This window comes from Microtus pennsylvanicus, chromosome 19 (genome assembly GCF_037038515.1).
Source record: "Microtus pennsylvanicus isolate mMicPen1 chromosome 19, mMicPen1.hap1, whole genome shotgun sequence".
Classification (NCBI taxonomy): domain Eukaryota; kingdom Metazoa; phylum Chordata; class Mammalia; order Rodentia; family Cricetidae; genus Microtus; species Microtus pennsylvanicus.
Genome location: NC_134597.1, coordinates 4,278,333 through 4,305,185, shown reverse-complemented (window position 1 = coordinate 4,305,185; position 26,853 = coordinate 4,278,333). Strand labels below are relative to the sequence as shown.

The 26,853-nt window shown below is 40.5% G+C and overlaps 1 long non-coding RNA gene across 1 annotated transcript; it reads left to right on the top strand.

Moving 5' to 3' along the window:
* The first annotated feature begins 1,504 nt into the window (after window positions 1-1,504).
* On the top strand, window positions 1,505-17,646 carry LOC142838300 (uncharacterized). Its single transcript, XR_012908528.1, has 3 exons — window positions 1,505-1,670; window positions 15,412-15,505; window positions 17,462-17,646. It is a non-coding gene; the product is annotated as an uncharacterized LOC142838300 (long non-coding RNA).
* Window positions 17,647-26,853: the final 9,207 nt, after the last annotated feature.

Below are 26,853 nucleotides of genomic sequence, written 5' to 3'. Positions count from 1 at the left end.
GTGGTTTTTAATAGCTAAACAGAGCTTTACAATGATAGACTGCAACCTAGAATAGCAAGCCAAATGAAGCCTTTCTGGGTTGCTTTCTGCCAGGCTATTTTATCATAGCAATGGGAATGAAAGTGAGACAAAGTGTTTGTATTATTATTGAGGTTATTTCCTGGAAAAGATGTTCCACTTTCTACTTTCTTTCTTTCTTTTTTGGTTTTTGAGACAGGGATTCTCTGTAGCTTTGGAGCCTGTTCTGGAACTACCTCTTATAGACCAGGCTGGCCTTGGACTCCAGAGATCTGCCTGCCTCTGCCTCCTGAGTGCTGGGATTAAAGGCGTGCGCCACCACTGTCTGGTTCTACTTTCTAATACACACTGTCTGGTTCTACTTTCTAATACACCTTTTCTGTAAAACAACATACCACCTTGTTCATATTTATAGCTACAAATCACTTATGATGATAAAACATATTTCCCAATTTCTTTTTTTTTTTTATTCTTCTGGCACTGGGGAGTGTGGCGCTGAGATACATGGCAAGCCCTTTGTTTACTTTTTATTTGGAGACAGGTTTTCACTAAGTTGCCCAAGCTGATTATGAGCTCATATTGTAGCCAAGGGTTCCTGCTGCCTGGGCCTCCTGAGTAGCAGGGATTACAGACCTAGGTCGACTTCCATATTATCTAATAGAGTTGTGCTTGCTCTTACAGCTATGCATGCTATATGTATAAGCCTAAGTGTGGCTAATCCATTACACAACGGAGAGATTAAATAACTCATATAAGGCCCCTTTCGGAAGCCATAGAGTACAGATTTATGAGCTCTGCAAATACATATTACTTTGTGCTTAGTTTAGCTACTAACTAGTCTCACATCTGCCATTGTCTGTTTTGTCCATTTGCACAATAAAACAAACAAACAAACAAAAAAAAAGAAACCAAAATTATATCTTTTGAGCAACAATAAAACGTTCCATTATTTTTTAACTCGTTTATTTTTACAAACCTGTCAACTAACTACAGCACAAAGCCCCTACCACACACAATCCTAAAATCAAAAGGCACTGAAGAATGGAAAAGTTGGAGGACAGTCAGGATTGTCTAGCATATCTGAGTGACATAGACTGCTCTGGTCCTGAGTTTCCTACATGTGAAGATATTTAACAGCACGCTCAGGGAATTGCTTTGAGTACTGGGATAATGTATGCTAAAAGGACCTGGCACTAAAAAATGTTACTTACGTTATATGCTTATATAAAATCTTTCTAGATTTCTTTTCTAGGTTATAAGCTAAGTAATGGTCTCTAGTAATTTTATACACTGTTACTCTTTCGCAGTCAGACAATCTACATGAATCATAAAACGACGGAGCTGTAAAACAAAATCTATACAACAAAGCAGCTCCCTGCTCTAAGTCAGGGGACCGGCTACACCCGCAGGAAGCGCTGGGCGGACCTCCGACATCCCAGCATTCCTCGCGCTGCCCCGTAGCTCTTCCTGGCTCGTCTCTATGGTTGCGCCGGCGTGGGCCGTCTCGGCGCCTGGCGAGTACTGAGGCTCCCAGCTTTGCGGCGGCTGTGAGCGCGGCGGAGCTCGGTGCGGCGCGATGTCCGAGAAGAAGCAGCCTGTCGACCTGGGTCTCCTGGAAGAGGACGACGAGTTCGAGGAGTTTCCCGCGGAAGGTAACTGCCAGGCCGCGCGCTGGGCCCCGGCCTGGAGTGGGGTGGCGGCGGCGGACCTGCTCGCTGGGCCGGGGCGCGGTCCCGGCGCGGCCTCCGGGTGCGCGGGCCCCGGGAGCGTCGCTTACGGTGCCCAGGGCTCAATGTCTCGGCCCCGAGAGGGCCAGGTGCAGCCGGGCCCCACGCGGTCGCGTGTGTGGCCTTCTGTCTCCAGCCCGGGACTCTGTTTCGCTTCGGCGTCACAGCCTCCCTTTGGTTGTAAACTTCTCCAAAATTCCACAGTTGTCCCAAGGCCGCCAGTGCTGCCTACTCCGAGGACCGTGGCAATGAGCCCTGCGAAGTAGGAAGGCAGAGTCATGTGTGGTGTACTCAGTACAAATTTTGCCTTAGCGTCCGCATTCTAAATTAACTTCAAAATTAGAGGTGTTGTAGTTATAATACAGCTAATGTTGGAGCAGGTTGCTATGATCTTGGGAATGTAAGTCCACGCTTTATTAGCACAGTTCCCCTGCCACAAATATAATTGCTGTATATCTACTGTTATTCACGTAAGGAAACTGAAGTTTGGAACAATCGAGAAACAGGCCCAGTGTCAACACTGTGGAAATGTTGAAGCTGAAATAGGGACCCTCTGTTGCCCCCAAAGCCCTTGCTTTGTGTGTTGAAGCTGTTACCCTTCTGTTTGCTAGATCTCTTTGCCCCCGTACGTTTTCGGAATTGGCTGATTGTTTGGAGTACGATTCCCAAATATTTACCTTGTTTTAAGAAAGTGAGTTCCTGTTGCCTTTCCGAAGAAAATTGTGGTCAGTTGTGCACATATGGGGCGTCAAGCAATTATCACCTGACGAAAATTGTAGAAGTTGCCCCATCATGATCTCCTGCTGCATAAAACCACATCACTGAAACATCTAGTCTGTTTACTTAGGATGCAGTGTTTTAGTTTTTGTGGAAGAGAACATTAGTGTGCATATTACACAGCCTCATAAACCAATTCAGAGCACATTTCCTTCCAGTTAGGAGTCTACAATATATTATGGGATAGTTTACCTTTTGTTTTGGTAATGAATTTATCTGTTCAATGTGGTGTTTTGTTTTCAGGTTCATTAATAATCCTCTAACAGAGCTTGGTGGTAGAATTGGCTAAGTGAGGGCAGGATCCAATTCCCTCCAACTACTTACTTCAGGTGGCCTTTCTTCCTTATTCCATACGAGCTACACTGTTAGGATTTTGATTTACATTGTCTAGCCTAACGTCCCATCCTGAAGCAGTAGAAATTGACATATTAAAATACAGACCCTTGCCATTAGATGGCCAACTCAAGATCCGAAAGGTCTTTCTGACCAATATTCCCAGACAAAAGTGTGTGTACCTATTTATAACAACTAGTTGAGAACTGGGTAAAGGATTTGAAAGGTAGCTGTCTCCTTATGATGTACTAGATTCCGTCAACTTGTGTAGTGTGTGTCCTTCGGGGCCCACTTGCGAGCAGTAGTCTGCTCAGTGGTCACAGTTGGATTGTGATTAGACATTTCAGTAAAGTTAAGGCAAAGCAAAGCTTCTAAAGATAATAGGATGCAGCCGGGCGGTGGTGGTACACGCCTTTAATCCCAGGGAGGCAGAGGCAGGCGGATCTCTGTGAGTTCCAGACCAGCCTGGTCTACAAGAGCTAGTTCCAGGACAGGCTCCAAAACCACAGAAAAACCCTGTCTCGAAGAAACAAAAACAAAAACAAACAAACAAAAAAAGATAATAGGATGCGCAAGAGACTTCTGCCAGCATACACACCATGTTATTTATAGCTCTTAGGAATTTGTTGTCTCCGATGTATAGAATCTAGTTTGTTAAGTTATCTTTACATTTAGAATGAGAAATACTTTGAAATGCATTTGTTATGGAAGTGTATGTTTCTTCTCTAGTTACCAGTTAAATTGCCTTTCCTTACGTTTCATTAGGGAGATTTTGCTGTATATAAAGTTATCCCACTGGTGAAACCACTACATATTTACAAATGAAAACTTTTGATTACAAATTAAAAGAAAACTAAAACCTGTAAAAAAAAATCACTGAAGAGCTTTGTTTCTTTTAGAGTAAACATGATCTTTCATATTTTTGTGTCGTCGTGGTATAGATTCTCTGTTGATGCTGAGGTGTACATGGAGCACAAGTCTTCGTTGGCATTCACATTGTCGGGAGAACGTTAGAAATTTGGGTGTTTGGGTTTTCTCTTCAGTTATGAGTTCCCTGATTTGCGTTCATGTACTTTCCCTTTTGAAGATGTATTTGTCCGTGTGGTCGCCCTTTGTGACAAACACACCTACAGACGCCCTACTAGAATAAATGAGCACGTCTCTTGTCTCTTGTTAATCCAGTCTGGAGTTCTCTCTGCCATCTGTTGGGCATTTTACTTCTGAGAACTTTGTCAGTCTGAGAGTTCCATAGTAGGGCTGGCTATTCTCGGGGTAACTTGTGTGTGGACTGTACCCAGAAGAGCCTGTCACAGATGAGTCATTGAACTATATATTCATGGTTTGTTGGGAGTGTTGTTGCTACAGCTCCTCCCAGATAAGAACCTACTGGATGGGATTTCAATTTAGTGATCTTAAAGAAAGGTAAGAAAGCTTAAGTTAATGATTGTATGGAGGCCTCGTTGTTTTGGTGTGAAGCATAACATCTGGAGTGAGTCTCTGAAGGTACAAAGGAACAAATGTTCCATTTATCCCTCCAGTTCCCTTGTTTAGTCTGAATCTGTTAAATTGGCAACTCCTTACAATTATTCTAATTGGTGGGTATGTACTAGAATGGCCATTAAGTAGGGGCTGTTACAAAATCATGTTTAGAATCTTTGTGGAATGCAGTCTACACAATTTCTAGTTGTTTATGCTAAGTGAGAATAGACTTTATAAGAAAGCCATTCAAATTCAAAATTCTGGTAAGACTGGTTTTTATATATTTCTGGAGGCCTTGACAAGGTTACAGTTTTAAACCCAGCTAACACCTTTGTCTACAGAACATTTCAGATTTCATCCATCATGCACTTAGGTTGGAGATTATAGAATGAGTTATAAAATTGAAGTTGTTGTATGATTGAGACTTCTGACTACTTTTTCCTTGTCGGACAGATATTGAAAAGATTTTAAAGTATTGTTAATTTCTTTTTACTGACATTTAGAAGTGGATGGTGAAAGAAGGAAGAAGCAGTGGTTGTTCAGATTATTTTATTTATTCTCGTTTTTCCTTTTCCAGAACTAAGATATTTTTTCTTGCTTTTTTAGAATATTTAAGCGAAATTGCCTCAAAGAGCAGTAGGATTAGCAAGAGTTCTGCTGTGTTAACTATTGCTTAATTTTTCTATGATCAGTGATACTCATGTCACTGAAATATTAGCAATACACAACTACCCACCTCTTCATCTTATCCTATTAAATTCCTTGATAAGACCTTGGTATTTGCTAGAGAATGGCGAGAATCTTCTGAGTCATACAGTGGGCTGGTGATCCCTGAAGCTGCTGCTGGGTAACTAAGGCCCTCTCACTGGTGTCTGACAAAGTAAGGCATCCTGTAGAGGTCTCCATATGGGTGCGTGTTTTAGTGTATCATATTCACATGACTTGCAGAGGTAAAAATGGCCAGCATTTTGTGAGTGGGAGCCAAGGAATTTAAATTAACATAGATGTATTTAAGAAAGACTTGTCATAAGAACAGTACCATTAAAATATTATGAACATTGGATACTAACTATACTAAAGTAATATCAGAAAGATTTTTTAGATGAATATAGAAGGAAGACAGAACAATTGTTGACTACTTTCTATACTCTGTGAGTTGGTTTGTGTAGTACCAAAGGGGACTTTGCTGATAACAGTTATTAAATATAATGTAGTCATATAAACAGGATCATCCAACATTTAAGTTAGTTATATGGTGTTGGTATGAAATGAAAATTTGTTTCACTGAAACTGTAAAAGAAGATACCTAATCTACATGGGAAGGTACCTACTGAATGTCTGTTTTTAGAAATTGTATTCAAGGAAGTAAAGTTTTGAATTGCATTAATAGCTGTTTGTGGGGGAGGGACATTAAAACCATGTAAATGTTAATTCCAATCCCCAAGCCTTTAATGCATTTATATGCTTATTTTCTCATTTATTTGTATCACTGTGTGCAGATGGACTCTTAATTCAATGAATTCTAATATATTACTTTTATTCTTAACCGCTGGTTGTCTAACAGTTGAATATGGAAAACTCCTTCAAGCTTGTTTCTGTGTGATTTTTGACACGTCCCCATCGTTTTCCCTGATTTTGCTAGTATTTGACACAGATATTTGAAGCTAGTCTTGTATTTTCCTATTTTGTTTGGAATGGAGAACAGAATCTTGATTCCATTTATGATACTGTTTTTAGGGTGTTATTGCTCTCAGTGAAAGGGAACTAGAGAACGTGCTGTGTGTGTGTGTCTGTGTGTGTGTGTGTGTGTGTGTGTGTGTGTGTGTGTGTGTGTGTAAAACATCAAGTTCACATAGATCTCTCCACTTGGAATTCAGAACCACAGATTCCTTATTGCTTTTTTTCCCTTTCAACATTTATAACTTCTCTAGTAACTTAACACCTGGCTACCATATCTTAAATGTGTTGTCTATTTATTTATCCTCTTTTCTGTTGGCCTGTCGAGTTCTGCCCACCTTATTTGGGCTTAGCATTCTATACGCCAGGTACTCTCTCCCCTCCTCACTCCTTCACTCTCTCCAGGCTGTGTCACACCAGCCACATCTTGCCCCATCAGACAAATGTTGTCTTTCATTAGCTTGGCACCTCATCCAAAACTAGGTGTACTTTAAATGTAAACATATTCTCAAATTTTCTTTGAGAAGAGTTATGTGATATATATTACCATTTACAACTTGCAGTAGGTATTAAACATTTTAGTCCTTGTCAGTCTGATGGATGGAGTTGAGATCATATCATTTTTATTATGGGTCAGTTGCATTTTGTGTGTGTATATGTTTGTACGTAGTGTGGTATGTACATATGTACATGTTCATGTGTGTATATACATATGGAGGCCTGAAGTTAATGTCAGAGGCTGCCTTCTCCATCTTATGTTTGAAGCCGGGTTTATCAGAGAACCCAGAACAGACAAGTTTGGCAAGGCTAGGTGGCCGGCAAGCCCTCGATCTTCTGTGCATGCCACCACACCCAGCTTTCCACATGGGTACCGAGGAGCCAAATTTAGATTTGGATGTTTGCACCAAAGGCATTTTACCCAACTGAGCTATCTCCTAGTCTCTTCTGTTGATTTGCCTGTGACAAACCATTATACCTTTTTTTCAATTGCTAGCCTTCATTCTTAGTTTCTTTGCCTATGATTTATTTTTTTTTCAATGTGAAAGATTTTCCTAATTGTATTAGCCTGCTTGGACTGCCAGAAGAAAATACTACAGATTGAATGGCGTAAACAATAAACATATTATTTTCTCACTCTGGTGAGACAGTGCTGACAGTTTCATTTCTTATCAGGACAGCTCCTTCTCTTTTTTTGTCGTGTAACCATGTTAGGAGGTTCATACCTTCATGACCTCATTCAGCCCAAATTATCCCCCAGCACCATGCTATTTATATTATTAATGTAAATTTTAAAGACACACAAGAAGTATATCTGTATATATAGCATAATTTGCATATACATAGCATATGTTGTTTATGGGTGTGTGAAGATAAAAATGAGTAATCCCTGTGGAAGTCAGAGCTAAGACTTGTAAACCAGAATGTTAGGCAGTACAAATTCTTTGTCTTTGAGTACTACTTGATTAACTATTGCAGTGCTTGTGTAGTGAGCAGACAACAAGCAATTGTGATTTTCAGTGTTTAACATTACTGTTTGTTAAGCTTTGCTCATTGAAAGATGAATTATGAAAACATTAAAGGGGAAATAAAAGTTGCAAAAGTTTGATGATCTTCTATTGAAGTATATCTTTATCTAATTTGGTAGCTGTGGTATTGTCTTTATTTTGGAAAAGGTTTCTCTGCTTAGATTTCCTACCCCCAGCTGTTTTCATGGTTAACATGTAACAAGTGATTTATTCACTATATATATATATATATATATATATATATATATATATATATATATATATATATATATATGAACGTGATATAAACTTCCTATAAACCTAATACTGAAGGATGGAGAGAGGTAATTTCTTTAGCTGCCATTGCCAATCCTAAATGCTTCACATAGTCTCTTTTACTGTTCATAATAGCTCTATGAGGTGTAGAGTTTTTACTGCGGACTTAGTAAAATAATAATAATAGTAACAACAACCAGGGTCACATTTAGTAGACACTGCACTGAAACAGAATTCACTCTATGCAGAATCTCTGTTTGAATGTGGTAAGGAATATAAATGCTGATAAATTAGGACCAGTGGCTTTGTCACCAAGTAGAGTACTTTAGTCTTGGGAAATGCCTATCCCAGGGAAAGAATCTCTAAGACTTAGTTTCTCCCCTGGACCCTTCATACACATAGCCCTGGTTAAACTTGAACAATTTTATACAGTCTTTATTATCTATTGGGCTTCTAGGTGAGATTTCTGTTTCCTTCTTCTGTAGGGTGTGTGTGTTTGTGTGTTGGGATATTAGAACACAACTAATCATAAAGTTCAACAACAGTTCAAAAAAAAAGAAATTATTTTCATGCATTTAAAACATGAATTAGCACCATTGGAATAGATACTTGAGATGGAAATGGGGTGAACATTTTGTTCAGTGGCTAAGAGAACCTCTTGCCGAGGACCTAGGTTCAGTTCCTAGCACCCACATGCAGCTCACAACCACCTGTAGCTCCAGTACCCTTGGGGGGGGGGTCTGGCCCCTCTTCTGACACCAGACATTCACGTTGTGTATATATGTGCAGGGAGAACATTCATATACATAATTACATTAATCTTTTTAAAAGAGATTGAAATGTAGAGAGGGGTAAGTAAAGGCTTGGTGGTGAATATACATACATATGTATTATGAGCTAGAACCGGTTGGATAGGTGAAGGCATTTGCTCTGCAAATTTGAGTTGGAGCCGGTATGAAGGTGGAATGAGAGATGGATTCCAACAAGTTGTCCTAAGTTGTCTTCTGGCCTCTACCTAACATGGCATGTTTCTTTGCTCCCCTCCACCCAATAATTTTTTAAAGCTAGGATTTGTATACACAGGTAACTAGAGACTGATCTTGGGAATCTTTAAGGCATAACTATTTTGGACTTAATTCTTAAATAGATTTCAAGTTGTTGGGAGTTTGGGTTTTTTTTTTAAATTGATTTTTGCTTTTGAGAGTGCAGGTGGGTTTTATATGGGCAGTAATCTATTGGGACATATTAAACAGCAGAATTAGTTTACAAAGGTAGAGACCAAAGTCAGGTAGACGAAGTAGTAAATTTTGTTGAAATAACTCAGGTAGAAGGGTTTTATGGGTTATTAGTAGTGAAGTGGAATGATAGTGCCTGAATAACAGGAAGACAAATTGATTAACTTCGGACTGCTTGTTACATATGGGGTGCTAGGAGTACTAGGAGATGAGGGGTTTTGATTTTGCACCTTGAGTCTAGGAAATGGATGATGGTGCCCAGGTTGGGTAGTGCTGAGCAGTGAGAAGCAGGGTCAAAACGAGGTAAGAGTTTTAAGTCGTAAGGGCATTTTTAGAGTAATGATTTTCGGCAACTCTATCAAATTAAACAAAATTGAAGGTACTGATAATAAAAACAATGACATGGAAACATTTTGCAAATAATATACACGCGATGAAAAGAATTGGGTTTGAATTGGTTTTTTTAAAGGATAATTAGGGATAACCATAATGGTTATATAGGTTACTTTGAGCATTAGTTTTAGACTTCGTGCCACAAATGTTCAGTGGCCTGGCAGCACCACCATTGCCTTTTACTCTGAAGCTCTCCTTTGACAGCAGTTAAGAGAAATGTGGGAGAACAGTGGTGCCGTGCTAGACAGAAGTTTCTTGTCAGCTAAGCAGACATTAGATCTGTGGAATGCAGTGCAGATGTGTTTGCATTGATAGCCTTTAGAAAGCAAAGTTCTGGGAAGAACCCATGTACTTGGAAGTGGAGAATTGCTGTGGCTCCAGCTCCCTCGTGTCAGAGTTCCTGTTCTCACTCACTTGATAGTAAGTGCGAGTTGGTGTGTTTTCATCATGTAATGCTCTGCATATGCATGTATGATAAAATTCATTGATAAAACTCAGTTTCATTTTTGAGAATTTCATAGAACATGTTCTGATTGCATTCACAGCTCCCTGTTCCTCCCACTAGCTACTTCCAGGTCATCCCTCCTCCCCCCCGTCCTCCAACTTTGTGTTCTGTCTCTCTCAAAAAAGCCTGCTGAGTTCATTTTGTGCTGCTCAAATACATGGCACGGTATGAAGACTTCCATTGGAGTGTAGTGTACCTAACAGGAGCCACACCCTTAAAAAACCTGACTTCTCCAGAAGGCATCGACTGGCCATAGTTCCCTAGGTAGAGCTGGAGACCCATGAACCCCTTCATGCTGGAATGCTCACTGACTTGATCTTGTGAAGGCAACCTCACCAGCTGGGAGTTCATAACTACAGTAGGCCGTCGTATCCAGTAGCTGACTATTAAAAAACATTTTTTAATCTGGAGGCAAATAAATTGAAGTAAAAAGCTATAATTATTTAATTGATCACAATTCTGGCAGTACATTGAAGTTGAAGGTTAAACTGTATATTCATTTATATATTAAAGGACATCGTTAGACATTAATAACGCATCTGTTTTAGTTAGGATTTCTATTGCTGTGATGAGATATCTTGACCATGACAACTCTTATGAAAGAAAAACATTTTCAGAGGAAAGGATACCAAGGAATGAGCTGACATGGTAGCTAGCTAGGTCTGTGAGTGGCACTTGCTACCATGCCTGACAGCCTGACCTGGTAGAAGGAGAAAGCCAACTTCTGTGAGTAGTCTTGTGGCCTCCACATGTATCCCATGGCATGTGCACCCGCGCACATAAATCACCAAGGAAACAGCTGTTTTCATGAATCCTCAAGCCTTGCCTGTGGTGTTTATTGCCTTCCTTGCTTTTGAGACAGTTTCTTTTTCGAAGAACTGTATTTCTGCCCTTTCTTCTTTGTCCTACTTAAAGCATGAGGTGCCTGTTTAAAGAAGGGAGAGGTAGGTGCTTTATTCTTAAGCCACGTGCTCTTCTTACTCAGTTTGCTACATTAGAAACTACATCATCCTAAAGAAAAAGACACATAGGGTAAGAAGTTTGCCTTTTTTAGAGAAGCATTGCACTTCATAAAACAAATCACTGACTCAGTCATGTTTCTTGCTGCTGATTTTCTGCAGCATTTGGTTACAAATTAACAAGCTTTTCCCTCACAAAATTAAAAGAAGTAAAACCATCATGGAGACATTTGAATGACACCAAGTAATAACAATATTGAAATCAACATTTTGAATCAAATAATAATTTAGATTAAAAGTTTCTGGAACCCTATAATTTTCGTGTTTCTAAAAAGGCAATTGCTTCAGAAGACAATTAAGGTTTTGCAGTGTTCTTAAAAGACTTCATAAGCTTTCTCCAAAAAGTATTATATTTTTATTTTTTTATGTTTTTAACTTGCCTCTTTCCACACATGATCATTTCCTTTTTAGGGACTGGTGCGAATGGAAACCACTCACTTAATAGGAAATTATTTAGTTGGAAGTGTTTCAGGCCTGATGTTTCAGTGCCTTGCAGATTCTACCGTGTGGTTTTAGTGACAGATCACCCCCATTTTCTCAAAAACTGTTAGGTCTTTGTTCATATTATTGTTTGGCTAATTTTGTTTTTAAACTTTAAACTCCCTTTCATATAACTTATAAAATTTCCTAAAAGTATATTAACAGATTTTGACCTTTCCTGTTTCTGTTCTCTACCCAAACAGCCTATTTACAACAGGATTTTAAGACTGGAGGCATGGGGATTGATTCTTAAGTGACTATCTTTTGGTGAGGCAGCTTTTTCATCTGCTTTTGATTGTGGTGATGATTATTCTCAAGCCAAAAGGGGAATGTAGAGTGATCTTTAAGACCCTTCTAGTTCCAGATATCAGTAGTTTTTAAATAGTCATGTCCTGACCATTTTATAAAATCTTGTTTTATAAATTTGTTATAAGCCAGTTTAATGAAGGAGTCGCTTTTGAATTTTAGTAAGAAAGGGTTTAGCATTACCATTTCTTTTGGGGGAATTAACTAGTTACTGAATGGCCAGAAAACTAGTAAGTCCAGAGGGAATATGGAGGGAAGGAATGCTTTCCGCCGATAGGATAATTAATCCAATTGTTCTGCTACAAGGTTTACAGTCATGAACCTAGGCTTTTTAAGGGTTTCTTGTATTTTAATTGAAAAATTAAGGCCATCGCATTGATCTCTGGTGATTTAGAGAAACATGTACTGTCTGAAATGAAGATCTTTAAACATAGTTACTTCTTATTATGTGCCTGTGTGTAAGTAGGTGCCCACAGAGGATGCCAGATTCCCTGGAGCTGGGGTTTCTGTTGGTTATGAGTTGTGGGTGCTGGAATCCAAACTTGGCACTTCTAAAAGAACTATAAGCACTCACTGTTGAGCATGGCTTCAGATTTGATCTTCCTGTTTTAAATAAAATTCGATCTTAGCATCTGTTGCCACTTTCATATAATAGTTTTCTCTGTGTTATTAATAATGCTGTGATAGTCCATTAAGGAAATCTCACCCATATTAACTTAGTCGAATTAAGGGCAGGGAGAAGATAAATAACTTTAAATATTTAGTTATTAAAACTGGAAAATGCTTTGTGGTTGTGGCACACACCTTTAGTCCCAGCACTTGGAATCTCTGTGCTAGGCCAGCCTGATCTACAGAGTGAGTTTCAGGACAGCCAGAGCTACATAGAGGAACCCTGTCTCGGAAAACAAAGAAACTGGAAAAGATGTGACTGTGGTAGTTGAAGAAGGAAGACTAGCTAAGTTGCCTTCCAAATTTCTGTTCTTTGCTGGTTCTTCTTTCCATTTTTACACCAGAAAAATTTAAGTATATAAGTGTAATAAAATACCCGTGTGGACACTACTGTTGAATATTTTGAATCTATTACATATGTACATAGAAAGCCTAAATTGTACCTTTGTTATTTATTTTCTGAGATTTGTGTTATTTTCTCAGCATCGACAGAGCAGCTTACAGAAGGAAAATTTTATTCTGACTCACAGATTCAGGGACATGTCAGCCCATCATAGCAGGGAGAGCCTAGCACCTGATGCATGACGTAGAGCTTGTTCACTTGATTGTAATTACAAAAGGTAGAGAACTCCTCTGGGCTAGCTTCCAAAATCTACCCTTAGTGATGTGCTTGCACCAGCCAGACTTACCTACTAGAAGCTCTACAGCCTTCAGAATAGTGTCACAGGCCCCACACCAACATTTAAACATAAGATATTTCAAATTCAAGCCATAAGATTTAAATCTTCATAGCTGTTCCCCCCTTTATTGAAAATAGATTTTTTTCACACATAATACATCCTGATTATGGTTTCTCCTCCTTATACTCCTCCCAGTTCTTTCTCAACTTCTATCTGATCAGTTGTGTAATAGTCTCCATCTATTGAAAAGCAAAATTTCCATGACGAAGAGTAAGAACTTATCTGTGGGTACATGGATAAATATTTAGAATGTAGTTTACAGTTGTGCTGATTTAGTAAAGTAGTAGCTATAGGTCCTCCTCCAAGATCCATGACCTCACTCTCACTAGTCCTGGGTAGTTGGCTAAATTTGCAATACTAGGTATGACCCCCCCCCCCTTCAGCAAGCCTTAAGTCCAATTAGAGAATAAATGGTTTTCCATCGAACTATGCATGCCACCACTGCAACGTTAGTGTATACTGTAGTACCATGATGCTCATCATTGTGGTTCATAGGCACCATAGCTGGGTAGGACTGTTGGTTGCTTTCCTTCGGAAGGCTTGCATGGTGCCTTCTGGTACCATGATATCTAGTCCTCAGGGGCTTTCAGATCTCATCCAGTTCAAAATCTCTGGTCCATGTTTCCCAAATGCATGGTGTCTTTAGCAGTAGGGACTTACTGTGTCTAGTGTGAATGTTTGTTTTAGATTAAAGGTCATAGGAATAAAAGAGCAACTTGAGAATTATTTTAGGGGCTAAATAAGCAGAATTTGATGCATCTATAAAAAAGGAATTTTAGAATGATTCCTGTGCTTTTCCTTCTTTAGGCCAGTAAGTTGGATTTGTGTCTAGAGTCAGTTATTTGTAGAATTAGAAGGTGTAAAGGATAGTTCTGCAGTGGAGCTGTATTTGGAAGTAGAGGGCAGATCAGAGATGCAGTTTCTCATTCAGGCATTCCATGAGGTAGTGTTCAAAAGCATAAAGGAAAGGAAATTTGGGGTACCTTATATTTCATTGTATGACTCTTTCTGACTAACTAACTAAATATTTGCTTGTAATGAAGCTATCTAATTGATTAGTTCTTCGCTTGACTACTGAGTTGCTTTAGAGCTTGTGCTGTTGGTATTATTTTAGCAGTAGATATTTTTGTAAAAGTGTGTATGCATACATACATATGGATATGTATACACATGTGTGCAGAGGCCAGAGGTGAATGTCAGCAGTCTTTCTCCTAACTCCATTAACTCTCACAGGACCTTCTTCCATTGCAGGCAGCTGCCCCCCTGGTACTGGGAATCTGAACCCAGTTCCTTACGCTCGCACACTTTACTGAGCAGAACCTCTCCAACCCTCTATAGATATTAACCCTCTACAAGAATGTCTAGAGATATTTACACGCGTATTTTTCTCTGAGGAAAGCTGAAATCTAGCTATCTAAGTCTGTCCTTTAAAGCCAGAGGGAGGAAAAAGAAAAGAACGTATTAAGTAGAACAGCACCACTCTCCCCTGTGCATATTTATGTTTTCCTTCTGGAAAAGACAAGTGGGACTTCCTGACGCGCATCTGTAATCTTAGTAGTTGGAATATGGAAGCAGGAAGATCAATAATATAAGGCCATCCTCCCGCACAGTGAGTTTAACACCAGTCATGATTTGTATGAAATCTTGTCTTAAAAAAATTGTAAATTTTATGTTGCTTTTTATTTACTGACATTAGTGGTGGGTTATAATTTGAATTGGTTTCCTTTTGGTTCTTTGAGAATTCCGTTTAGTGTCTTTTAATCATATTCACTTCTTCCCCAAAATTCCTCCCAGATCCTGCTCCCTTCCCTACCCACTCCCAACTTTGTGTCTTTTAACCCCCAATCCATCGAGTCCAGTCTGTGCTTCCCATATATACTGAATGTGTGGCCTTCCTCTGGAGCCTGATCCACTTACTGTAGGGTCTTAGGGAAAATCGGAGTCTTGCTGTCAGAGCAGCTCTCAGTTGCCAGTAGCTCCTTAGCTAGGCGTAGGAACTTGTCCACATCCCTTCTCCATGCTGGGATTTGAGCTTGCACGAGGCTGGTGTGTGCTGACAAAATCATTGTGTGTACCTGCCCTGTTGAGCAGGAGAAAATGAGAACAAGATAGCAAAAGATTCGAGATTTGTAGAGGAAGATGACAATTTTTCTTAGGTAAAGTGTTAGCTGTTTTGTGAGTTGTGAGGATATTTAATGGCAAATTCTCTGAAGTTTTTATACTTTGGGAAATAATGTTTGAGAAATACTTAGGCATCTGTTTCCATTTTTAGACTGGGCTGGCTTAGATGAAGATGAAGATGCTCATGTCTGGGAGGATAATTGGGATGATGACAATGTAGAAGATGACTTCTCCAATCAGTTACGGTAGGTTTTCAGCCAGATTTTTATTAAAGATCAGTATTAATTTTAAGCATGGAATGTACAGCGTACATAGATAGCTGTCCTCTTAGAACTTTTGAGATGGTTTTTTCATTATGTAAAATAAGACATTTCCTTCACTCTTTGGATTTCTAAACAGGAGTATTTCAGGAAAGTGCATACACCTTTTGTTCCTTCTAAGAAGGTAGTTAAATAAAAGCGTATTTGCTCTTGTTCATGAACTTGATCCTGTCAACATTTATTTTCAGCCAGTATTGAATAACTGGGCCGAAATTAGAATCATAGATCGAATTGGGGAGCTCATTTAATGATCCTCAAATTTGGAGATTGGAGTTATATAGTGGCCTAATATATTCAAGAATAAATTCACCCAAGTTTCCTATTTTGGATATTTCATATAAATGTTATTATACAAGATATGTCCTTGTATATCCACATTCTTCCTCTTAGCATAATCTTTCCCAGATTCAAAAATATGGTAGTGTATTGAAGTACATTGTTCTTTTTCATAATTCAATAATTCTCTAATGTAAGATATATCATTTTCTGTATTTGTCAGTTTGTGGACATGTCTGCTTTTTATATGCTGTATATGCTACACACTCACCCATATGTGCACGTATTTGAGCACGTATTTTCAGGTTGGGGGACTGTGAAGTGACATTTCTAGGTTGTATGCTAATTTTCTGTTTTAACATTTTGAACTGTCAGACATGTCTGTAGTCACTGGAAAGGTTTCCCAGTAGCAATGTACAAATATAATATTGTTCGATTATTGTTTTAGTGAAAGCCATGAAGCACAGTCTCCTTGTAACTTCGGCTTTCATTTCCCAGTGTGCTTCTTGACCACACGTATTTTTGGGGTGAGGGAAGTCAAGTTCTCTTTTTGTTGTTGAATTGAGACCTACTTTGCATATTCTTGGTATTAAGATCTTGTTAGGTATTCTGCTAAGTTGTCTTATTTAATTTGTTAATTGCAAAATTTTAAATTTTGGTGATCAAGTTTGTTTATTGTTACTTACACTTTGGGTATCAGATTTAGAAACTCATTACCAAATTCCAGGTAAGGAAGGTTTATTCATGTGTCTTTGTGGAAGAATTTTATAGCTTAGCTCTCTTTTAGCTTGAATGAATTTTAACATGTAATATGGGTACAACTCACTTTTCCATGTCAGCATCCAGGTTTCCCAGCACCATTTGTTAAACAGCGGCCAGTTTCCTTCCTGTATAGAGCAGTATTGTGCTTGGGATGATTGTATCATTGGCAAAATTTTGATACTGGTATGAGCTTTGTAGATCTCAGAATTTTCTTAGAGCAGAAGTATCTAAGGATACGGCTGAAGGCAGTGTGCCGACTCTGCATGCATGAGGCGCTGACTCAGTCCTTGTCTCCACCTAAACAAACGAGCAACAGAAATTTACAGTTCGGGGTTGGGAAGATGGTGCACACTGGTGTAGACACTTTTCCTCTTGAGGTGAATTTCTAGCACCCACATGGTGGCTTACAACCATTCAGCGCTCTCCTGACTTCTTGTGCAGTAAGCACACAGGCAGGACACACATGCGTGTAGGCAAAGCATTCATACACTTAAATAAAAGAATGTTTGCACTATATTAAAATATACATTAGAAATAGAACATTAGTATAATATGTGTAAGGTTCTTGTAGAATAGTAGAAAGGTCTCATTCTATAAGTAGGTTCATATATGAGAAAATTAATGAAAATTACAAGTAATGATACGACAAACAATTTTTTAATTACTATATTGATTGATACCCAATTTCCTTCTTATGGTTTCATTTTAGAAACTAAAATAAATTTGGTAATGTTCTAAGTTAGTGACCCAATCTAAATTGATTTATTCTATTCTGTCTTAGAAACAGCTGTGTCTTTGAATTCTCAGAGGGAATGCTAATGCTGCCCTTGTCTTGTGTTTCAGTGCTGAGCTTGAGAAGCACGGGTACAAGATGGAAACGTCATAGCATCCAGGAAGCAAGAACCTCAACATGGACTGTGGGCTAAATTCTAGGACAGGGAGCAAGGAAGGGATACTTTAAAGTTATTTCATTATCTGCTTGGATTTATTTTTGTTTTATAACAAAATAAATAAACGTTTTGATCTAATCTTTTTGGTTCAGATGTCTTGATCTTTTGCCTCTGTTCCTTTATATTCATGGTTTTCAAAAGACGTATTGACATACTAAAAGTCCACATTATAACATTTTTTAATATTAATTGAGGCTCAGATTTTGTGATTCATCAGATCTCCAGCTCAGCACCTTTCTTGAAATCAATGAAATCTCAGTCCAGTTTTATAAGATACTTCTTTTACATCACCTTAGACTTTAATGTCTTCTGTCTTTTGATAGTGTAGGCAACATTACTAATATTTATTTATAAGGGGGGCCTTCAAAACCTATGGTTTTAGAATATTAATCATTTTAAATCTCTGTAATTTACTTAGTTCTGAGCCAGTGATCTTACTAGTGGTTGGTAGTGTCCATTGGCTATTTGGTCACAGTTTTAAGAATAATATTTCTGTTACAGTTGGGAAAGTGGGTCCTGGATACGTTAGCAATATGGGTGTATTCTCAGCTACTGCATAATTCATGTCACACACAGAGTTTCTGGAAAATTATCACTGTTGCTCTGCCTACTGTTTGGGAGATTTAATTTGGTGTATACAGGACTCATTGAAACTGGCAAATGATGGAATGGAATAAAGAATAAAAAAGAATTTGGACAGAGTAAATGCCATGTACATAGAGCTAGTATTTTCTGCAAAAGTAGTGTCTGTTACCCAATGGCTGTGCCCTGCCTGGCTGTTACTTAAGTACTGTTCAGGCAGCTCCTGTGCCAGCAAGTCAGCCAGCGGGTGAGTGCTTCCAGCTCGGTCCAGCCTCCTTTCTCCATGAACTGAAGTATTTTCTGTAGTAGAGAATTATTGTCTAAACCCACAACTAGCAGTAACTGGGACAGTTTATGGCTCATCAGGACTTTGTGGCCAGTAGCTAACCCGTAGGGAGGTGGCCGACTTTTAGCACTCTGGTTCTCACCAGCAGCTGCATGGCTCCAGGGAATACCCTTCCCTCTCACAGTGTCCTGCTTCAAATGCCTTAATTGCTGTTTTTACTGTCCTTCCAACTGCTCTCCCAAACCTCTAAGGTGTTTTGAGGTTCTGCATCATAGAATGAAACCTGTTGGCAGGGCCTACTCACAGCATGCTGAGGAGACAGCTACGGGGGTCTCCCTAGGATGCCCTCCTCTTTGGGGGCTTTAACTTGTACATCTCCCCCTGAGCAGGGACACCTACTGCAGCACATTATCCTGTACCACACGGGGAAAGGCAGCCGTTGGAAATGTCCCTGTATAAACTCCATCTCAAGCAGGTCAGCCTCAGTTGCAGGGCTCAGCATTCATTTTGGAAGCCATGCAATCACTCCCCTCCAGGTCGTCTTTGGATTTGCTTTCTTATGTCTTAGTTTGTTAAGTTTTTACTGTATTCCAGGAGAAAACCATATGCTACCCTGCCCTTTCCAAGTAAACAGGAGCAATATATCCCTCCTTTTAGGCCAGTGGTCTTCAGCCTCTGGGTCATGACCCCTTTAGGGCTTGAATGACCCATTTTTCATGGGGGTCACCTAGGACCATCAGAAAACATGGATATTTACTATTCCTAACACTAGGAAAATTAAAGTTATGAGGTAGCAATGGAAATAATTTATGGTTGGGCTCACCACAGCATGAGGAACTGCAGCATTAGGAAGGTTGAGAAGCACTGCTTTAGGTAGAACATTTTCAATTTGTAGTATCCTCAGTCCACTGTCATGTCACGTTAGAGATTGGTTTTGGGTCTTCTAGCCACTTACTGTGTCTTCTCAGGCACTTACCTCTAAATCCTAGCTTCCATCTCGTCTGCCTTCAGTTTATTCCTTTCTGTATCCATGTATTTTCTGTTCATCTCATCCTGTGTTAGACGCTTTCAAAACTGTATGTATGTATGATTTCAGACCTGTTTCCAGTTATTTTTCTGTTGATAGAATTCTAAACTCCCCTCTCCTAACTTGATTGCCTTTGCATTGACGAGGGAGCATCTTCAAATTAACTTGATGAAAATGAAAGAACGGAAGCCTTGATTATCCTCAAACTTACTATTTCACCCAGTCTTGCCTATCTCACCTTTTCTACCCAATTATTGAAGGCCAGATTATAAGATCTGCCCAAGTTTTGTTTTCTGTAATACCCCACCTGTTAGCAAACTCCATCCGTTCTTCCCTCGGTGTCATTGATCCCAGTCTTGTCTACTCAGTCTCTGTTTTCATCCCTTTTCATCAGGAATCTATTGCCCTTCTTCTGTTCCACATACCACTCCTAGGTCAGGGTGGGATCTGCTTAATCTTTAGCCAGTCCTGGTAACTCTCTCTTGGAAATGATTAAATCAGAGGCAGCAAATTTAAAGAACTTTGAGCCAGTAAAAGCAAAGGGACTCTGGTGTTCTGGCAAAGAGGAAACCTGCCACATACAACAGCCTCCCCTCTGGATGTAAATACAGAAGTGTGGCCCCCTAATCCCACAGTCAAATAGCAGTTTTAGGTTATAGGTGAAGCTACTCAAAGAACTTTGGAATAATCAGGATTCTGGGCAGGGGAGATGGCTCAGCAGGGAAAGACTTTTACTGCCAAGCCTGAGAAGCTGATTTTGATCTTTGGAACCTACATAGTAGAAGGAGAGAACCAACTCCTGCAAGTTATCTGCTGACCCCATATGTATGCTGATACATGCACATGACAGACAATAAATAAACGTATATAAAGGAACAGGGTTAGTGGATAGCACTGACCCTGTCCTGTCTAGCTTCCTGTACAATGAGTCTATAGATTTTATTTCAGACTGTTTCTTTAGAAACATTTTAATCAGCATATTCAGAACCAATGCACACTTACTATCAGTATCCCAGTCTGACCATTGCTCACAGGGTCCGACTAAACGTATCCCTGAGCTGCTCTGTCTACTACTGTCTTCTCTCTAGTCTATTTTGGAAAAGGCGATCTTCAGACGTTACCCTTTTCCATAAGCCTCCTCCCCCATAAGGCTTCATTCATCCTCAGTTTGGATTAGTATTCCCCACCCTCTCCCACTTCCCTTCCCCCCCCCCCAAGCCCGCTTAAACTGAAACGGTTCTTTAAACCTCCTGGTTCTTTATGTGACACGTTTTCCTTATCTGAGTGGTAGTACCATAGTTTCCATATGGCTTCACATGCATGTGTCATTCGACCGTGGAAGCAAGGTCAGGTAGCTTCTGAAGCTGCATGACTGCTGGGGAGTCTTGCAGCTCTCCTGGGTGAGGAGGATAGCTTATAGGGAGGACCAGCAGCAGCATTCATCAGTACATAGAGCCCTAAAACTCCCAGATTCTCTGCCAGGTTATCCCAGGATTCTGAAGGCTGAGGCAGGCAAAGCTACATAGCTAGATCCTGTCTCAAACAAACAAAAGTTTCCAGGTTGTTATGCTTTCTCGAGCCAGTACATCTCCATTGACAGCACAGCTTTGTCCTTTTTCTCTTAGTGTTTTTGCTTATAGTATCTGCCAGTCACCCCCTTTTAGACAAACCCTCACAGTGTCCCTGTGGGGTCCATCTTTAAGTCTCTCATCTTCATTTCCCTTCTCCCAAAAGTAGGCTTGTAGACTGTGATGGGAAATTTTCTGGTTGGTTTTAAAGATGAGCGGAGGGAAGGAAAGAGGTAGAAAAGAAGAAAGCTAATAAACTGTCAGTCAAGTAAGCACTGGACTACTTGACCTCAACGCCCCTGGGAGCCCTGGGAGGGTATGTATAGACAACACACTTGGCTGGTTGTTACCCCTTCCAAGCAGTATGAGAACCAGGTAAGGAAACTTTCTTATCACCCGGTGTAGGCCATGTACAGGAAAGTGGCTCCTGGCTACCAGTTACAGTTATGGGCTGTTGGAAGTGCAGGTGCGTTGACCAGAAGTGAAAAAGGAGTGAGAATCAGTGGGACTTCAACAGCATGACTACAGCCCTATAGTGTACTTGGTTTTCTTATCACTTTTTTTGATCACTTTTGAATCTAATTTTGTAATTTTCTAATTGTCTGATTTTAACCTCTGACCAAAAGATAGTTTGGCAGAATCAGCATAGAACATTCAATAGCAGGGACCCTTTGTAACAGAAATGGAATTGCCTCTCTCTTACCTGCATATATACTGTATGTCCGTATAAAGCCATTTCATACCTAATTGGCTGTGCGTAGACAATTTAAGACTTACATCCTGTCAAAAAAGGTTGGTAGACTCACTAATGACTTAGAAGTGCACGTTTTTGTTTCTGCCTAAGGTGAAATCTTCCAGAAAAGTCTGCATAGCCTTCTACTCTGACTAAAATCTGGCATCATTAAAGCTCAGTAATGATGAAGTAAATTGAGCACGTGAATCGTGTTTATGTTTTCAAGACTAATTTCTGATTTAAGGTAAAATGATGTGCTTTTCCACGCACCAGTGTGTGTAAACAAAGAGGACTGGTGCGCGTGCGGGAACCTTTGATCACCCACACTGGCTTGTGTTCGGCATTTTATGTGCAGAACCCACAGCAGAGTTCGTATCCTCACCTGGGTGATGACATTTCCAAATCAAGGAGTACATAGAGCAAAGCTGTTCTCTGCTGAGGCTGAGAAAGCCATCACTACGAGGAACAGAGACAGCAGTCGCCTTTATGTGATTTAGTACTTTTTAGTAAGTGCCCCTTTGGTGATTATAAAAAGACATATGCTAAATTATTTTGGCTTTATAGGCATACGCATCATTCTTCTGAAGCGGGACTATTTAAAAAAAAACCCAAGAATAAAATTATCAAAAAAATTTAAATGTATAAGTTAGTAACGTGTATTGAAAGTTTTCTTTATATTTAATAGCTCAACTTGCTAAATAAGTCTAGTAAACACATGGAACCTGAATTTTTATTTAAAACAATAATCTACACATTCTTAGTAATGTAGAGAATTAATTGCTGTTTCTTATTTAAAGTTAACTCTTGATAAACTTACAATAGCATTTAAGTCAGTTGACTCCATTTGTCTAAGGAAAGCCTTTTCTATTTTCCTTTCTGAAACAAGATTGCTAACGAAGGTTCAGGAAAGCCTAGGCACGGCTAGTCAGGAGCTGGCTGAGTGGCCGCTGGCAGTCTGGGAGATGAAAATGATGGTGGGGCTCCAGTCTTTCCACCTTTGCTTCAGCAGAATGCTTTGACCTTTATTTGTTTTAGACATTGAAATTCAATGCTGGGCTTTATTTGAAAAATTGATTCTACTGCCCTTCTTTTAAAGTTTGATAATAGTGATCTAGATTTTCTACAATATTGGCAATTTTTCCTAAATGCCACCAAGTAAGTTAGGTTTTCCTTTCTGTCCAGATTCAGGGTAGAGCCTTGTCATACTGTGAAAATTATAAACATTTCTTCTAAGTTAGCCGAGTCTCTGTCATCTGTATGTTTGTGACCATGATGCTCAACTTAGAGAATTGAACAGATTTTTAAAGAGCATCTACCGCCACCATTTCATTTTATAGATGAAAAGAATCCAAAGTGGTTGTGACCCATCCCCAAGGTCACATTGGGTAGAAGCAAGGGCAGATTCTGATTCAGGACTCTCCTTACCCTTGCACTGAGCCTTTCTTATAGAGATCCTATTTTTATCAAGTTCGACTATAGAATGTTTGCTAGATAATAGGAAAATAATAGTGGAAGAGGGGAAACATGAGACTCAACATCTAAGTATTTGTGCTGCATTAAATAGAGCGCTGCTTCCCAAGGCGAGTTTATATGTGCATTCCTAGATGTCTGTTATAAGAAAAGATGAGTCCTGACCTCTAGGGCTAAAACATTTCTTCAGTGACATAGTGGACACTGACACCATCGTGGCCCCCAGAGCTGCACTGTCCCATCTGGATAACACACTCAACTTCCCCTGTGGGTAACACACTCAACTTCCTCTGTGGGTAACACACTCAACTTCCTCTGTGGGTAACACACTCAACTTCCTCTGTGGGTAACACACTCAACTTCCTCTGTGGGTAACACACTCAACTTCCTCTGTGGGTAACACACTCAACTTCCTCTGTGGGTAACACACTCAACTTCCTCTGTGGGTAACACACTCAACTTCCTCTGTGGGTAACACACTCAACTTCCTCTGTGGATAACACACTCAACTTCCTCTGTGGGTAACACACTCAACTTCCTCTGTGGGTAACACACTCAACTTCCTCTGTGGATCACACACTCAACTTCCCCTGTGGGTAACACACTTGACTTCCTCTGTGGGTAACACACTCAACTTCCTCTGTGGGTAACACACTCAACTTCCTCTGTGGATAACACACTCAACTTCCTCTGTGGGTAACACACTCAACTTCCTCTGTGGATAACACACTCAACTCCCTCTGTGGGTAACACACTCAACTTCCTCTGTGGGTAACACACTCAACTTCCTCTGTGGGTAACACACTCAACTTCCCCTGTGGGTAACACACTCAACTTCCTCTGTGGATAACACACTCAACTTCCTCTGTGGGTAACACACTTGACTTCCTCTGGGGGTAACACACTCAACTTCCTCTGGGGGTAACACACTCAACTTCCTCTGTGGGTAACACACTCAACTTCCTCTGGGGGTAACACACTCAACTTCCTCTGTGGATAACACACTCAACTTCCTCTGTGGATAACACACTCAACTTCCTCTGTGGGTAACACACTCAACTTCCCCTGTGGGTAACACACTCAACTTCCTCTGTGGATAACACACTCAACTTCCTCTGTGGGTAACACACTTGACTTCCTCTGGGGGTAACACACTCAACTTCCTCTGGGGGTAACACACTCAACTTCCTCTGTGGGTAACACACTCAACTTCCTCTGGGGGTAACACACTCAACTTCCTCTGTGGATAACACACTCAACTTCCTCTGTGGATAACACACTCAACTTCCTCTGTGGGTAACACACTCAACTTCCTCTGGGGGTAACACACTCAACTTCCTCTTTGGATAACACACTCAACTTCCTCTGTGGGTAACACACTCAACTTCCCCTGTGGATAACACACTCAACTTCCTCTGTGGATAACACACTCAACTTCCTCTGTGGATAACACACTCAACTTCCTCTGTGGATAACACACTCAACTTCCTCTGTGGGGAATTAACATTGCCACTGACCTTCCTCGTTCTTCTCTCAACCCCTTCATTTTTTTTTCACTGTCTTAGTGGGGCCCCAAATAAAGGTCTCTCTCCAGCCCTAAAAGGTTGAAGTTCAGTGCTAGGCCAGTTAAATCGGGACTTGGGACTTGGTATTTCAAGCAGGAGGATAGAAATCTTGGAGAATGATCAGAGTTCACGCAGCTCAGATCACTGACTAGGTTCTGGACTCTGGAACCGAGCCATCTTGGGTCCTCCCACTTTAAAGCCTGGCTCTTTAACCTGGTATTGATTCTCATAACTCCGCCCCTTCTTCAGTTACTAGTCCATATTCCTTGTTACTAGTTAATGCCTGTGTCGGCCTGAAAGATGCCCCAATTCCTTCTCAGATGTGACACCACAAATGACCAGAGAAGAGTAAGATCTCTTGAAGTTTAGACTTTCCATCTCATACTCCAAGATACCCCTAACCCCCAAGAGAAGCTTTTAGCTTTCTGTCACATTGACGGGCTAGGTACTGGGAGACCTGTTACGCAATAAAGATAATTCCTTTCTCGGCTTTATCTTCTCCCCATTTAGAGCCGGCTTCCTAAGACGCTGGCCTGGGCCCTTCAGGGCTGTGAAGCACTGTTATCCTGTTTCCAGGGCTCATTTTGAGCTGCTAAAGTACCATTGCGCTGGCCTCTGCTGAGTGCTGTTGACCTTGTTCGCTGATTGCTTTTAGTGATTCCCTTCCGTGATTGATGGAACTGACTGGACAGTCATGAAAACAGAGCTGATTCGCTTTATCTTAGCAGGATTAAAGCCTGAAAACAAATCTAATTTTCTTTTATGGGGAAGGGAAGTAGGAACAAAAGATTTTGATCAGTGTCTTAAAGTAACATGAAAGGAAGACTGGAGGGTTTAATATGGTAAAAGGAAACTTCGTAAAGGAAGGGAAGCGTAACTGTTGGGGTCCTAATGGAAGGAGTGGGGCGCTCTAATTTCCTCTTTAACAATAAATGTGTTCACATTCTAGGCATGGTATGTAGTGGCCCACATCGCCTCTGGATACACTCATGATGTAGGTTGGGCCGGGAGTGGAGACGAGAGGGAGTGGAGACTGATAAAAAGTAAAGAGGGGGACTGGAGCGTCGGGGGCTGCAATTGGATGCCTGGCCAGGAAGGGGGAAACGCAGCTCCTAAGTCAAGGAAAGGTCTTGTTCTTGTAAGCTGCTTTTCTGCCAGCAGTAGCGAGTGCGAAGTGTTTACTGCTAACCACTAGCTAGCAGCAAGCAGTCGTGTTTAAAACTCTTACATTTCCTTTAAATCTCAACCAGGTTAGACTGTGGCGGGCCCAATCACAACAGGATGAACTTTAAAACTCCCTTTCATTCAGTTTTTCTTCTTGTAGGGATAGGTAGGTGATTCTTCGCAGGCAAAGCGAGGCTTCAGAATGTCAATGTCATCTCCTTCCACTCCTATAAACACAGTTTGTGTCAACACTTGATCGTTAAGTCTCTGTTTCACACTGCAAACAGGAGATGTGTCAGTCAGAGGCCAAGCTGCTGCCAGCCTACGTGATGCCTTGTGTAAATTGGAAAATGCCACCCTGTCCTTCCTCCTGGAAATATGTTTCTTCATGAGCTTGGTAAATGAGCGCCAGACTAGATTTCAGTCTTCCGTTGAAAACTATAAACTACTGGGCTGTACACAGCATCCCTGGTGAGAGTCCTTGAGTTCCCATAACAGAGACCATCTCTAAATATCTGAGAGTAATAAAGAATCCACTGCCAGGGTAGTGTAGGACATAGATCTAGACGAAAGTGAAAACAAGCCAAGCTACTGCGTATCTTGACATCAGAACCCAAGTTGACCATCGTTTAAACTCAGGAGCCAGCTGGTCCTCAGTGCTGCTGTGCTAGATTTGACATCTTCCCTGGCATTGTTTGCTCAGAACTTGCAGTCTCAGGCCTGGTGTTTGATTGCCTGGTTCCCATCTGACCCCTAAGGGTAGGTGGTGGAGAGGGTACTTCTGTGCAAGATGGCAGTGAGGTGCCAACTAGGAGATCACACACTAATTGCCTTATCCTTAAAAGGATGCAGGGTGCTATTGAGATGCTCTATGTCTGGAGAGAATTAGA